General features: G+C 43.4%; 1 non-coding gene across 1 annotated transcript; it reads left to right on the top strand.

Annotated features, from left to right (window-relative positions):
* The first annotated feature begins 11957 nt into the window (after positions 1-11957).
* Positions 11958-12061, top strand: LOC113241296 (U6 spliceosomal RNA). The gene has a single exon (XR_003311518.1). It is a non-coding gene; the product is annotated as a U6 spliceosomal RNA (small nuclear RNA).
* The last annotated feature ends 2681 nt before the right edge of the window (positions 12062-14742 follow it).

Below are 14742 nucleotides of genomic sequence, written 5' to 3' on the forward strand. Positions count from 1 at the left end.
AAAAAAAAAACATGCCTCCTTCCAGGCTTCCCGGGAACGCTACGATTGCAGATAACGTTCTCACGCCACAGGGGAAGCTGGGGCGCAAAGAAGTGAAGTGACTGGCTGTGGGTCTGACGCTCAGCTCCGGAGTGGCAGAGCCAGCGTTCATCACCAGCTCCCTCTGGCCCCAAGCCAAGGATGATAACTTTCCAGCTAGGATACGTGAAACTCCCTCAGTGGGGGGTGGGGTTTGTCTTTTGGGACATCATTTTTTTTAAGGTGTTTTTGTATTTCCTGCGTTTAAGCCCCTTTGTTCCAAGCTCTAAGCAGCAGCCTGCTTCACTCCACCTCCATGGCCTGCATGGCTTCCTCCAGCAGGTCCCCTTGAACGCAGGTCTCCCTGTGGGGACGGCTCCCACCAGCAGCCCCTGCGCGGCCTGCACCTGCCATTCCCTCTTCCCTCGGTTTCACACGGCCCTCTCCAAGCTTTCACTTCTGGGGCAGTCCAAACTTTGGCACTGGCAGTGGTCTGCTGGAATAGCATTTGTTCCCTCTGACTTCACTAGCCCCTCAGCCACCACCCAGTCATCACCTCCTCTGAGGAGCCTTCCCTGACCTCTAGACCTCATGTTCAGCTGGCACCTGTCCTCCAGCGCCGCCAGGGCAGTGTCCTGGCAGGAACGTTTTCGCAGAGTGGGCGTAGTCAGTCGCAAGGCTTGAGACATTTTTTTAAAAGATTTTATTTATTTATTTGAAAGAGAGAGAGAGAAAACACGAGCGGAGGGAGGGGCAGAGGGAGAGTTGGCAACTCAGAGGGGCTGAGCGGGCAACTGAGGCGGGGCTCATCCCAGGAGCCTGGGACCATGACCCCAGCAGGAGGCAGCTGGCTTAACCCACTGAGCCACCCAGGCGCTCCGCCTTGGGACATTTTTAAGACGCACAGTGAACTCAAGTCTCGTGGAAGGGGTGGAAGGTTGTGATGCTGAAATTGGGGTGAGGAAATAGTTAGTGGGGGGCTGGGTGGTGGGGAACATGTAAAATTCATTTCTTCATCCATCCAACAAATGTTTGTTGGCATTTACTCTGTGACAGGCACTGTTCATAGCACTGGGGAAGTCATCAATGAACAAAACAGAAAAATCTCTGCCCTTGGGAATTTATACTGGAGGGGTAAGGAAGGCGATTAACAAGTTATACTTTACATATAATTATATATTGTGTATATATATATATATATATATATATATAATTATGCTTTATATATATTTTGATAGATGGATTATATGAGATGGCAAATAGAGCCATGGAGGAAATTAAGCAGGAAAGGGGGGGTGAGGTGTTGGAGGGGGCATTGGAATTTCCGAAATGGTGGCCAGCAAAAGACTCACTGAGAAGGAAACATTTAAGTAAAAATCTGAGGGATGTAAGAGAAGAGCCAGGCAGATATCTGGAGGAAGAGCATTCTAGCAGACGGGACAGTAGGTGCAGGGACCTGAGGTATCATGTTCAGTGAGGAGCAAGGAGGTGCTTGGGGGCCACCATTTTAGCTCATTCTCAGAACAAGATGGGGAGCCGCTAGAGTTATAAGAAGAAGAGTGACATGATCCTAAGTACATTTTAAGAGGGTCACGGTGGCTGCTCTGTTGAAAATAAGCTGGAGGGGAGGGCGCCTGGCTGGCTCAGCTGGAAGAGCATGCGACTCTTGATCTCGGGGTCCTGAGTTCAAGCCCCATGCTGGACATAGACGTGAATTAATAAAGAAAAGAAACTGGAGGGGCGCCTGGGTGGCTCCGTCGTTAAGCGTCTGCCTTCAGCTCAGGGTGTGATCCCAGGGTCCTGGGATCGAGCCCCTCATCGGGCTCCCTGCTCAGCGGGAGGCCTGCTTCTCCCTCTCCCACTCCCCCTGCTTGTGTTCCCTCTCTCGCTGCCTCTCTCTGTCAAATAAATAAATGAAATCCTAAAAAAAAAATTGTAAGAAAAGAAACTGGAGGAAGGCAGAATGGAAGAAGGAAGAGCAAATTGGATAGGAATGCAATGATCGGGGAGAAAGCTGCTGGGGGCTCAGCCCAGGGTCCTAGCAGTAGAGGCGTAAGAAGTGGTTTAGTTCAGAGTATATGTTGCAGGCAATCAACGGGACTTGCTGATGTTTTAGCTGTTGGATGTGAGAGGCAAGTTTTTGCATGAGGAACTGGCAGGCTGGATTTGCTGTTTGCTGAGATGGGCGGGGTGCTGTGGGAGGGGCAGGCAGCCTGGGGTGGTGGAGACGGAGGGCCTGACTGACTTGTGTGAGCTCCCGGTGACAGGCCACTTCAAAACACCCAGCAGCTTCATTCCTTAAATTCTCTTGTGAATTAGACCCAGATATCTCGGGACTGAAAGCAGGCCTCCTAGGGTCGGCTGGCTTTCATTCGGTTATAGAGAACTCTACCGGTGAAAGCTGAGACAGTCCCTCTCATCCGGTGGCGCTTCTGACTAAAAACCAAATAGGAAAACAACAAATTCAAAAGCCATGAGTCTCTTCTATGACCGTACAGTGAATATTAACAGAAAGCCTAGAGCTGTGCCTTCTGGGAGATGCCACAGAGGGTGACGTCGGTGGATGATTAGAGAAACAGTCCCTTCAGAGCAGAGAGACCGGAAGTCGTGGCAGGCAGGATAATGGCCCCCCAAAGATGGCCGTGTCTTTCAAGCTGAGACTTAAATGTTGCAGGCCTTCACCAATTTTTCCAGGGGAAGGAGAGCTCATTACCTCTCCCTGGCAATTGTCTCTCTTCTTCTCTTCTTCACCTTCTTCACTCAGTGGCACTTTGACAGCCTCCTCCGGAGACCTCCTATGATCCCTGCCCTCAGATCTTCTTTATTTTATGGGGGGAGGGGCAGAGCGAGAGGGAGAGACAGAAGCTTCATCTCTTAAGAGAATCTTAACATGGAGCCCGACGCAGGGCTCGATCTCACAACCCTGAGATCATGACCAGAGCTGAAATCAAGAGTCAGACGCTTAACTGACTGAGCCACCCAGGCACCCCCCTGCCCACATATTTTCAATTTATGCTGACACTTGCGTCATACGTGAAAACCTTTCAGAAACTCCAACGTATTATTTTATTGCAAAGCGTTATTACTGCTTGCCTGTAGGCAGACAAGTTCTTGTGTGATGAACTGCCTCAACTTGCCCGCAGGGAACATACATCTATCTGATAGTATAATTTACATTAACACAGAGAATTATGGCAAGAGCCACAAGAACAATATAGAATATATGGTATGAAACTAGATCTGCATTGCTCCCATCTTCCAGGGATCAAGAGGCCAGGCAGGACCCGAGAGCTTTGCCAGAGAGTCTTTTTATTTTTAATCTAATGTCTCTTTTTTAAGATTTTATTTATTCGCTTGAGAGAGAGAGTGAGAGAGAGAGAGCACGAGCAGGAGCCGGCAGGGGAGGGGGTGGGTAGGAGGAGAGGCAGAGGAAGAAGCAGACTCTTCACTGAGCAGGGAGCCCGACATGAGGCTCAATCCCGGGACCCCAGGATCATGACCTGAGCCGAAGGCAGACGCTTAACCGACTGAGCCACCCAGGCGCCCCAGTCTAATTCCTTTAAGTCATCGCTGCACCCAACACGGGCCACAAACGCACGACCCTGAGATGGAGAGCTGCACGCTCTACCAATCGAGCCAGCCAGGCGCCCCTGCCACACAGCCTTTTTCAACTTTGCGCTAGTAACTGCCATCACCTCTGTATGTTTCCTATTGCTGTTCTAAAAAAATGACCACAAACTGGGTGCTTTAAAACAACTTAGTGGCTTAAAACACCACCAGAAGACTTATTATCTTAGAGTTGTGGAGGTCAGAAGTCCTACAATCAGAGGGCCAGCAGGGCAGCGCTCCTTCCCGAGGCTCTGGGGTTGGGGATCTGTTTCCTTGCCTTTTCCACCTTCCAGACACCACCTGCATTCCTTGGCTTGGGACCCCTTCCTCCATCTGCAGAGCACATCGCCCCAACCTCTGCTTCTATCCTCATACCTCCTTCTCTGACTCTGATGCTCTTGTCTCCCTCTTGTAAGGACCACGTGATCATATTGACACACTTGGATCATCCAGGATAATCTCCCCATGTCAGGATCCTTACTTTAATGACATCTGCCCCGTCTCTTTTGCCATGAAAGATTACATACGTGTATCCAGGGGGTTTCTGGACATACTCTCTACTGAGTTGAGGAAGCTCTCCTCTATTCCTGGTGAACTGAGAGTTTTTATTCTGAACAGGTGTGGCATTTTATCAAAAAGCTTTTTCAGCACCAATTGATAGGATCGTTGAAATTTGCGTCTGTAGCCTGTTAATATGGCAGATTACATTGATGGATTTAGAATAGTGAAGTATCCTTGCATCTCCAGAATGAACCCCACTTGGACATGATATATGATTCCTTTTATACATTGCTGAAATCTATTTGCTAATATCTTTTTTTTTAAGTAATCTCTACACCCAACGTGGAGCTCGAACTCACAACCCCAAGATCAAGAGTCGCATGCTCTTCCGACTAAGCCAGCCAGGCACCCCCTATTTGCTAAGGATCTTGTGAAAGATTTTTGCATGTGCATTCATGAGGGTTATTGGTGTATAGTTTTCTTTGTTGTGTGATTTCTGTCTGGTTCTGATATCAGGTTAATACTAGTTCATAAAGCGAATTGGGAAGTATAGTTGATCCTTGAACGTGGGTTTGAACTTATATGCAGATTTTTTACAGTACAATACTGTAAATGTATCTTTTCCCCCTTACGATTTTCTTAATAACATTTTCCTTCCTCTAGCTTACTTTATTGTAAGAATACAGTATATAATACATATAACATACAAAATATGTGTTAATCGACTATTGATGTTATCAGTAAGGCTTCTGGTCAATGGTAGGCTATTAGCTGTTAAGTTTTGGAGGAGTTAAAAGTTGTACATGGATTTTTGACTGTGTGAAGGGGTCAGAACTCCTAACTCCAGTGTTGTTTAAGGGTCAACTGTATTTTCTCCTCTTCTGTTTTCTGGAAGTAGCTGGTAGAATTGGTACAAATCCTTTTTTACATGTTTTGTGTAATTCTCCAGTACAGCTATCTGGGCCTGGAGATTTCTTTTTTGAGAGTTTTTACATTATAAATTCAATTTCTTGAAGTTATAAAGTTATTCGAATAATCTATTTCATAGTTGGTGAGTTGTGGCAGTTCACGCTTTTCAGGGAATTGGTCCATTCCATCTAAGTTGTCAAATTTACATGTGAGAAGATTTTCATTGTATTCTTTTATTATCCTTCTGCTGTCTGCAGGATCTGTAGTGCTACCCCCTGTTTGACTCTGGCTATTGATAATGTCTGTCTTCTGTCTCTTTCTTTTTTTAAGTTTATTTATTTACCTAGTAATCCTACACCCAACGTGGGGCTCGAACTCATGACCCTGAGATCAAGAGTCCCATGCTTGATCAAGAGCCAGCCACGCGCCCCTTCTCTCTCTTTTTTCTTTGTCAGTGGTAGTAGAGATTTGGCTATTGATCTTTTCAAAGAACCAGTTTTTTGTTTCATTGTTTTTCCCTATTGTTTTTCTGTTTCTGCTTTCATTGATTTCTGCTTTGAGCAATTATTGTTTTCTTCCTTCCACTTACTTTGGGTTTATTTTGCTCTTGTTTTTGAAGGTTCCTGAGGTGGAAGCTGAGATCACTGATTTGAGACGTTTTCTCTCTTCTAATATGTGCATTTAGTGCTGTATTTTCCTCCCAACACTGTTTTAGCAGCATGTCACGAATTTTGATATGTTGCATTTTCATTCTCGTTCAGTTTACGGTATTTTTTTAAATATCCTTTGAGACTTTCTCTTTGACCTGTGGATTATTTAGAAGTAGGTTTTGAGTTTCCAAGTGTTTGGAGATTTTCCTGTCATCTTTTTGTTTGTTGATTTTCTACTCTGATTTCATTGTGATCAGAGAACACAATTATTTAAAATTTTTCAGATTTGTTTTATGGTGCAGAATACGCTCTATCTTTGTGTGTGCTTTGTGGGCACTTGAAAAGAATGCATATGCTGCTGTTGTTGGCTGGAGTGTCCCAGAAATGTCTATTAGATCTTGTTGGTTGATGTTGTTGAGTTGAACATCCTTGCTTATTTTCTGTCTAGTTGATCTATTAGCTGTTGGAAAAGGGTTATTGAAGTGTCCAGCTACAGTTGTGGGGCTTCTCTGTCCCTAGCTTTTGCTTCACATATTTTGTAGCTTTTTTTTTTTTTTTTTTTTTGGTGTCTATGCAGTCAGGGTTGCTATGTCTTCTTGGTGAATTTTGACATTTTTATCATCATATAAATCATCATATCCCTCTCTGTCACTGGTCATTTTCTTTAAAGTCTATTTCATCTGATATTAATAGAACCACTTCTGTTTTCTTTTGGTTAATGTTTGCATAATATATGTCTCTCTATCCTTTTATTTTCACCTTGGCTTATATATTGGAAGTGATATCCTTGTAGACAGTGTATAGTTGGCCCTGGTTTTTTGTTTTGTTTTGTTTTGTAACTTACTCTTTTTTTAAGCTGGTTGTTTTTTTGGGTTTTTTAGGGGGTTTTGTTTGTTTTCTGTGTTTTGTTCTGTTTTAGTCATTGCTACACCCAACGTGGAGCTTGAACCCACAACCCTGAGATCAAGAGTCACACCCTCCTCCAACTGAGCCAGCCAAGCACCCCTAGTTGGCTCTGTTTTTAATGCACTCTGCCAGTCTTTGTCTCTTAATTGTATATAGAGTGTTAACACTTTTTTTTTTAAAGATTTTATTTATTTATTTGAGAGAGAGAGAGAACAAGAGAGAGAAAGCACGAAGACAGGAAGGGTCAGAGAGAGAAGCAGACTCCCCCCTGAGCTGGGAGCCCGATGCGGGGCTCGATCCTGGGACTCTGGGATCATGACCTGAGCTGAAGGCAAGCTCAAGCTCTAATGTAGCAATAATAATAATTATTATTATTATTTTAATTTTTGTTTTATTTTTAAATTAAAAAAAATTTTTTTGTTTTCTGTTTGTTCTGTTTTTCATTTCTTGCTTTCTTTTTAGTACCTTCCTGTGGGTTACTTAGACATTGTTTTAGAAATCTCTTTCGATTTATCTAGGTTGTTTTTGAGTACATTTTCTTGCAAAGATTTTTGTAGCAGTTTCTCTAGGTATTACATTGTATTCACAGAGGACTTATGACAATCTACTGGTGTTCTCAATTTACCAGGTTGGGTGAAGTATAGAAATCTTACCTCCCTTTATACTCCCTTTCCTTCCCCTATTTATTATATAATTATATTATTATTATTTTATTTGCCCATATTTTTGTTCATTGTGTTCTTCTTTCTTCTTTCTTGATGTTCCAAGATTTCTTCTTTTATCATATCCTTTCTGTTTAGAGTAATTCCATTAGCTCTAAAACCCTAAATTAAAATCAAAATTTAGGGTTGGTTTAATGGTGACAAATTCTCTTAGTTTTTCCTAATCTGAGAATGTCTTGACTTTCCTTTCATTCCTGAAGGATGTTCTCACTAGGTATAGGATTCTGGGTTGACAATTCTTTTTTTTCACCATTAAAAAAAATACTGTGCCAATTGCTTCTGGCTTCCATGACTTCTGATATGAAATATGCTGTTGTTCACATTGTTATTTCCTCAAGATATCATTTTTTTTCTTGCTGCTTTCAAGATTTTTTTCTTTGTCTTTAGTTTTCAGAAGTTTAATTATGATGCACTTTGGTATGGATTTCTTTGAGTATACCCTGTATGAGATTTGCTCAGCTTCATGAATCTGTGGCTCTATGTTTCTTGCCATATTTGGGGAAACTTCAGTCATTATTTCTTTGAATACTTTTTTAAAAGTAAGCTCTACGCCCAACGTGGGGCTCGAACTCACAACCCCAAGATCAAGAGTCACATGCTCTACTGATTGAGCCAGCCAGGTGCCCCTCTTTGAGTACTTTTTAAGCCCTACCCTCTTTCTCATTTTCTTCTGAGACTCCTACAACATGAATGTTAGATCTTTTGTTATAATCTCTCAGGTCCTTGAGGCTCTGTTCATTTTTTAAAATTTATTTTCTCCTGGAGCACCTGAGTAGCTCAGTCGCTGGAGCATCTGACTCTTGGTTTTGGCTGGGGTCATGATCTTAGGGTCATGGGATCCAGCCCCACATCGGGCTCTGCGCTCAGGTGGGGATTCTCTCTCTCTCTCTCTCTCTCTCTCCCTCTCCCTCTCCCTCTCCCTCTCCCTCCCTCTGCCGTTCCCCCACACTCTGTCTCCCTTTCTCTGGAATAAATAAATAAATCTTTAAAATTTATTTTCTCCCTCTGTTGCTCAGATTGGGTCATTTCTATTATGTTATCTTCCAGGTTATTGATTCTTTCTTCTGTCACCTCCATTCTGCTGTTGAGCTCATCCTCTAAGTTTTATATCTCAGTGATTGTATTTTTCAGTTTTAAAATACCCATTTTGTGCTTCTTTATATTCTCGAATTCTCATTTGTTTCTATTTTATATGTGCTATTTCATTTTTAAGTGTATTCATAACTGCTTGCTGAAGCATTTTTATCACAGCAGCTTTAAAATATTACATTTCTGCCATCTCAGTGTTGGCAACTGTTATAGGTTGAATTGTACCCTTGAAACACAAAGGTGTGTTGATGTCTCCATCCCCTATTACCTGTAAATGTGTCCTTATTTGGAAATAGCATCTTTGAAGATGCAGTTAAAATGAGGTTAGTAGGCTGGGTCCTAATGAAATATGACTGGTATCTTTATAAAAGGAGGTAACTTTGGACGCAGATACAGGGGGAATGCTATGTGATAACAGAGAAAGATATTGGAATGATACCAACGTGAGCCAAGGAATTGACAGCCACTGCAGAAGCTAGGGAGAGGCCAGGAAGGATTCTCCCCTAGGGGCTTCAGAGGGTGCATAGCCCTGTGAACACCGTGAATCTCAATTTCGGACTCCTAGGCTCCGGAACTGTGAGACAACAAACTCCTGTTGTTTTTAAGCCACTCAATTTGTACTACTATGTTATTGGCAGCCCTGGGACACTAAGACAGCATCTTTTCATCTTTTTCCATCAGTTTGAGATCTTCGTGATCCTTGGTATGATGACTGACTTTCAGGTGAAACCTCGACACTTGGGGTATTATGTTGTGAGACTCCCTATTGTATTTAAACCTTCTGTTTTAGCCAACTTCCTGTGACACTCTCCTGTCAAAGGAAAGAGGAGATGCTGCCATGTTACTGCCAGGTGGTGGGGAAAATCCAGGTGACCCCCCGGGCCTCCTTTCCAAACACCCAGGAGGGGCTGCTGGGTGGGGCTGGGAGTTCCAGCTCCCCACTCGGGCTCTACTGATCCCTCCCCGGCTAGGAGGTGTAGGGGCCTTGTTACTGGTCTCCACATGGGTTCTACTGACACCATGAGGGGAAGTGGTCCTGTTACTGCGGGGCAGTGCTGAGTGTCCTGACTCTCCTCCAAGCCTCTTCTGATGCCACTGAGGCAGGAGGCTTGGGGTGGCTCATTACAACCTTGTGAGGGTGGAAATCGAGGCTCCTCCCTTGGCCTTTGCTGGTGTAGGTGGGGATGGTGCCACAATTTTTCTGTAGTGCTTGGCTGGAGAAAAGCAGTTATTGTCTAAATGTTTTCTGTCATTCTTGGCTGTTTCTTTTCTGGTCTTTGGCTAAAGAGAGCAAGCTTTTTCTTGGGCCTTTTTTCCCCCCTGCACTCGCTGGCGGTTCCAGCTTGCAGGCCTCCACACTTCGGGGTTACCACTTCCTGCAGCTGCAAGCATATGGTACGTGAGGCTGAAGGAAACCCAGGGAATTCACCACCATATTGTTCCTTGCATCCGAAGATCCCTAAACGATCTACCTTATTCTCTCCACCCTTCACAGTCTTCGTATGCTTTCTTGTTTACGTTAGTTTGTTTGTTTATTCGTTTATTTATGTATTTAATCTCTACACCCAACATGGGGCTTGAACTCAAGACCCAGAGAGCAAGAGCAGCATGCTCTTCCAACAGAGCCAGCCAGGCGCCCCGTATGTTTGTTTCATATACAATGTCAAAGGATTTTAGTTGTACTGCATCAGAGAAATAGCAGAAACTACGTGTATTTCCATCTTCCAGAGAGCAGAAGTCCTAGACTTCTTTTTAAAATAATTAATTCGAACAACATAGGCCAAAGGTAAAAATACTTCCCCACTCTCAGTCTCCTTCAGAATCAAGAAAATGGGCAGCCTCGGGGCTTCAGGATGGCTGTCTAAGGCCATATTAGCCTTGGCTTTACTATCCCACACTCGGTTGGGAAACCCCAAATACACATCTGTCAAAGAGTGTTTTGTGCTGCTTATGTTCGTTCTTATTCATTGGTTTTTTTCAAAGTAAGCTCCACAGAGCACCTTCCTCGGGGTCACCTTGAGATGCTTAATAAAAAATGCATTCAGACCTGCTGAATCAGAGCCCAGGGTTGGAGCCTTGGAACCTATATTTTAACAAGCATCCCTTGTCCCCAAGAGATCCTGAGGTGCCCAAATATTTGAGAACCACGGATCTAAGCCAGTGATAAAATTGCTGCAACAGACCGGGCCGGGGATGAAGCCTTACAGTGCGCCTGGACGCTCTCCTTTGGGAGCTATTACTCATTCATCAGGGCCCTCTGGGCAGACTGGATCAACCCGTCCCTAATCCACCTCGTTGGCCTTACGGCCAGTCACTGTTGTGCTGCTTTGCACAAATAATATCTTGAAAGTCCTCAGACGGTGTTGTGCCAGATTTCACTTGCTCTCGATCTACCACCGCAGCTGCCCTGACCTATCATTCTAGTAAACCTATCAGAGATAATGAAACTAGTCTGATGGGATTTGTTCTCAGGGAAATCATACTGGGTCCAGTGAGCAGACATGCTTGAAAAAGAATCCATTTCAGATTGTCTCCTGGAATCAACATCAAGCTGACTGATCTGTCCACTTCCACTTGCGCTTCTTTCCTGTTTTGAAACCCAGGATTGCATCCGCCTCTCTTCTAGAGACTTCTAGCACCTCTCCTACTCTCCACATTGATGAAAACAAAAGTATCCCCAAGAGTGGCTTAAAGGTCTCATTTGCAGACACTCCCAGTGCTCCGAGAGATGTCATTTGTCTAGACCAAAGACTTGAACCTGGTTAAAGCCATGAAATACTTTTTTAAAAAAGATTTTATTTATTTATTTGAGAGAGAGAGACAGAGAGACAGAGAGAGCATGTGAACAGGGGGAGGGGCAGAGGGAGAGGGACAAGCAGACTCCCCACTGAGCTCGGAGCCCGAGGAGCCTGAGGACCCCGGGACCATGTCCTGAGTGGAAGTCAGATGCTTAACCGACTGAGCCATCCGGGCACCCAGCAATGAAATATTCTTAAAAACCATTTTAACCACTTTATCCATCCTGGACTTTTCTTTCTTTTTTTAAAAAAAGATTTTATTTATTTATTTGACACAGAGAGAGATAGAGCGAGCACAAGCAGGGGGATCAGCAGTCAGAGGGAGAGGGAGAAGCAGGCTCCCCGCTGAGCAGGGAGCCTGATGCAGGGCTCAACCTGGGATCATGATCCAGGGCACCTGGACTTTTCTTTATTTAGCACTGTTTGATCGAGATTGTTACTCTTCCAAGTGTGGTTGGAGGACCAACTGCATCAACATCATCTGGGAACTTGTTAGAAATGCAAATTCTTGGGCCCCACCCAGACCTACCAAATCAGAATCTCCATTTTATTTCTTTTTAAGATTTTATTTATTTGACAGGGAGAGAGAGTGAGAGAGCACAAGCTGGGGGAGTGAGAGAAGGAGAAGCAGGCTTCCCGCTGAGCAAGGAGGCCGATGTGGGGCTCGATCCCAGGACCCTGAGATCATGACCTGAGCTGAAGGCAGACGCTTCACCGACTGAGCCACCCAGGTGCCCCCAGAATCTCCATTTTAAGTGCTCACTTTGGCAGCACATATACTGAAATTGGGAATGACATGGAGATTAGCATGGCTTGCTACAAGGACAACACACAAATTCATGAAGTGTTCCATATTTTTTTTTAAAAAGAATCTCCATCTTAACAAAATCCTGAGATAATGCATATGTGTGCTTAAATTTAAAGAGCAATGGGCTAGACTTTTCAGTATGAAATTTTCTCCTTGACAGAAAATACAGGTACCAAGTGAAAGCAGAGGCACTCTGGTCTATCTTTATCATTCATCACTATGTCATGGTCACTTGTCTGCTTTTCTCGATTGTCTTCTTGCTCTTGACGTAACTTATAAAAAGCTCTTCATGTTGCCCTTACTATGTGGTGCTAAGTCTTCTGAACACTGTTCATGCAGGTCTGTGCCAGCCTCCTGCGTTTATCATTGGCCTTACGTGTTCCTTTCCAAATTTAACCTGCTAAGAACTGAAGGTAAGTGATGTTTCTTCATCAAGAATCTACAAGGCACAATAATCCCCTGTATAGAAAAATCTGTTGGAGTCCAGGCAATAGACCAATCAGAAGGAGTTGCTGTATTTCTCTTTCTGCATAAACCCTCAAGCGATCCTAGATTATCAAAAGAGTCCCTAAGACTGGCCCCTGGAGGATCTTGTTATTTATTCCAGAAAGGGAGACAAGACCACCCTCTTACATTGTTGGTAAGAATGCAAGCTGGTACAGCCACTCTGGAAAACAGTATGGAGGTTCCTCAAGAAGTTAAAAATAGAGCTACCCTACAACCCAGCAATTGCACTACTAAGTATTTACCCCAAAGATATAAGTGTAATGATCCGAAGGGGCACCTGCACCCCAATGTTTATAGCAGCAATGTCCACAAGAGCCAAACTATGGAAAGAGCCCAGATGTCCATCGAGAGATGAACGGATAAAGAAGATGTGGTATGTATATACAATGGAATATTATTAATCCATAAAAAAAAAGAAATCTGGCCATTTGCAATGATGTGGATGGAACTAGAGAGTATTATGTTAAGTGAAATAAGTCAATCAGAGAAAGACAATCATCATATGATCTCACTCATATGTGGAATTTAAGAAACGAAACAGAGGAGCACAGGGGAAGGGAGGGAAAAACAAAACAAGATGAAACCAGAGAGGGAGACAAACCATAAGAGACTCTTAATCATAGGAAACAAACTGAGGGTTGCTGGAGGGGAAGGGGTAGGGGATGGGGTCACTGGGTGATGGGCATTAAGGAGGGCACGTGATGGAATGAGCACGGGGTGTTACATAAGACTGATGTACCTCTGAAACTATAATACAGTATATGTTAATTAATTGAATTTAAATTTTTAAAAAAGATGTTAGTTGGAAGATGCTTTCTAAAAAGAAAAAAGAAAAGAAAAGGAGACTATTCCACCTGTTGTTCTCAGTAAGTTCTATATGTTTCTTAGTTAAGGATCTGTGTAATAGACCACACCCCACTTTCAAGTGCCCCACTCCATATTGTTGATTTCTGGGAGCCCCACCCTATTTTCCTACACTGTTCCAGCTTCTGCTTCTCCCCATCTTCCACTTGCAAAGCTACTTACAGAAATCTGATCACTTAGTGTCCGTAATGAAACACCCCTGTCCATGCTAAGGGCGCTTTCTGTATTTCCCCCGGAAGCTGGCAATCCCTGGCGTGCCTCAATGGTTCTGGATTAATTAGAAGGGTGCACTCCAGCACCTGGGTTTTGAAATAGGTCTGCTTTTGTTCAGTCTCTCAAGGTCTCCCTTAGGCAGGTCCAGCAACTCAAGGTTCTCATTTGCCCAACCACAGAATTTCCAGGTCTGGAAAAGGACTCGATGCCATTATTATCCCCCTAGAGCTCCTCTTATCTTTTTATAGCTCTTCTCACCCTGGAAAACTCTTTTCTTCTCTCATGGTGACAAAGCAAATGACCCCACAGATATGAATGGATGCAAATAGACACCAAGGTGTCTTTGGGGGAAAGGAAGGAGGAGGAGAAACTGTAGTGACAAGCCTCCAGGGAAGTCATTCAAAAGTGCCCAGGTAGCCCTGCATTTGGTTCATTTCCCCACATTTAGGGAATTTCCCAGAGAGCTCATTATTGATTGCTAATCTAATTCCTTTATGGTCAATGAACATACTCTGTGTTATTTGCATCCTCTTAAATGTATTGGCACTTTCTTTATGGCCCAGCCAAGGGTTTCTCATGGCGAATGTTCCACCCTTGAAAACAAAGTGTATTCTGCTGTTGCTGGGGGAGAGAGCGATCCGTATCCATTAGGACGAGTTGATGGACGGTGTCTCAATGACGAGCTACTTGCTCTACTGGTTACCGAGGAAGAAGTGTTAAAGCCTCCAAATATAACTGTTGATTTGTCTATTTCTCCTTTAAATTCTACCAGCTTTTGCTTCACATATTTTGCAGCTCTGTTATTAAGGTACGTACACACTTAGAATTACACCTTCTTATGCATTGACAATTTCATCAGTACAAAATATCCCTCTATATCTCTGGCAATGCTCCTTGTATTAAATCTACTTTTCAGATGTTAATATGTATATATTATATAGTCATGTTATATATAAGATAAACACTATCTAGAGATATGTATATAGTATGTAGCTAAAATAATAGAGTTCTTATGATTAGTGTTTGTGTAGTATATATTTTTTTATCTTTTTACTTTAACCTAAGTAACTGGGTTTCTTATAGGCAGTCTTTTTTGTTTTTGTTTTTGTCAGTCTGGCAACTTCTGCCTTTTGTTTGGAGTGTTGGCT

This window comes from Ursus arctos, chromosome X (genome assembly GCF_023065955.2).
Source record: "Ursus arctos isolate Adak ecotype North America chromosome X, UrsArc2.0, whole genome shotgun sequence".
Lineage (NCBI taxonomy): Eukaryota > Metazoa > Chordata > Mammalia > Carnivora > Ursidae > Ursus > Ursus arctos.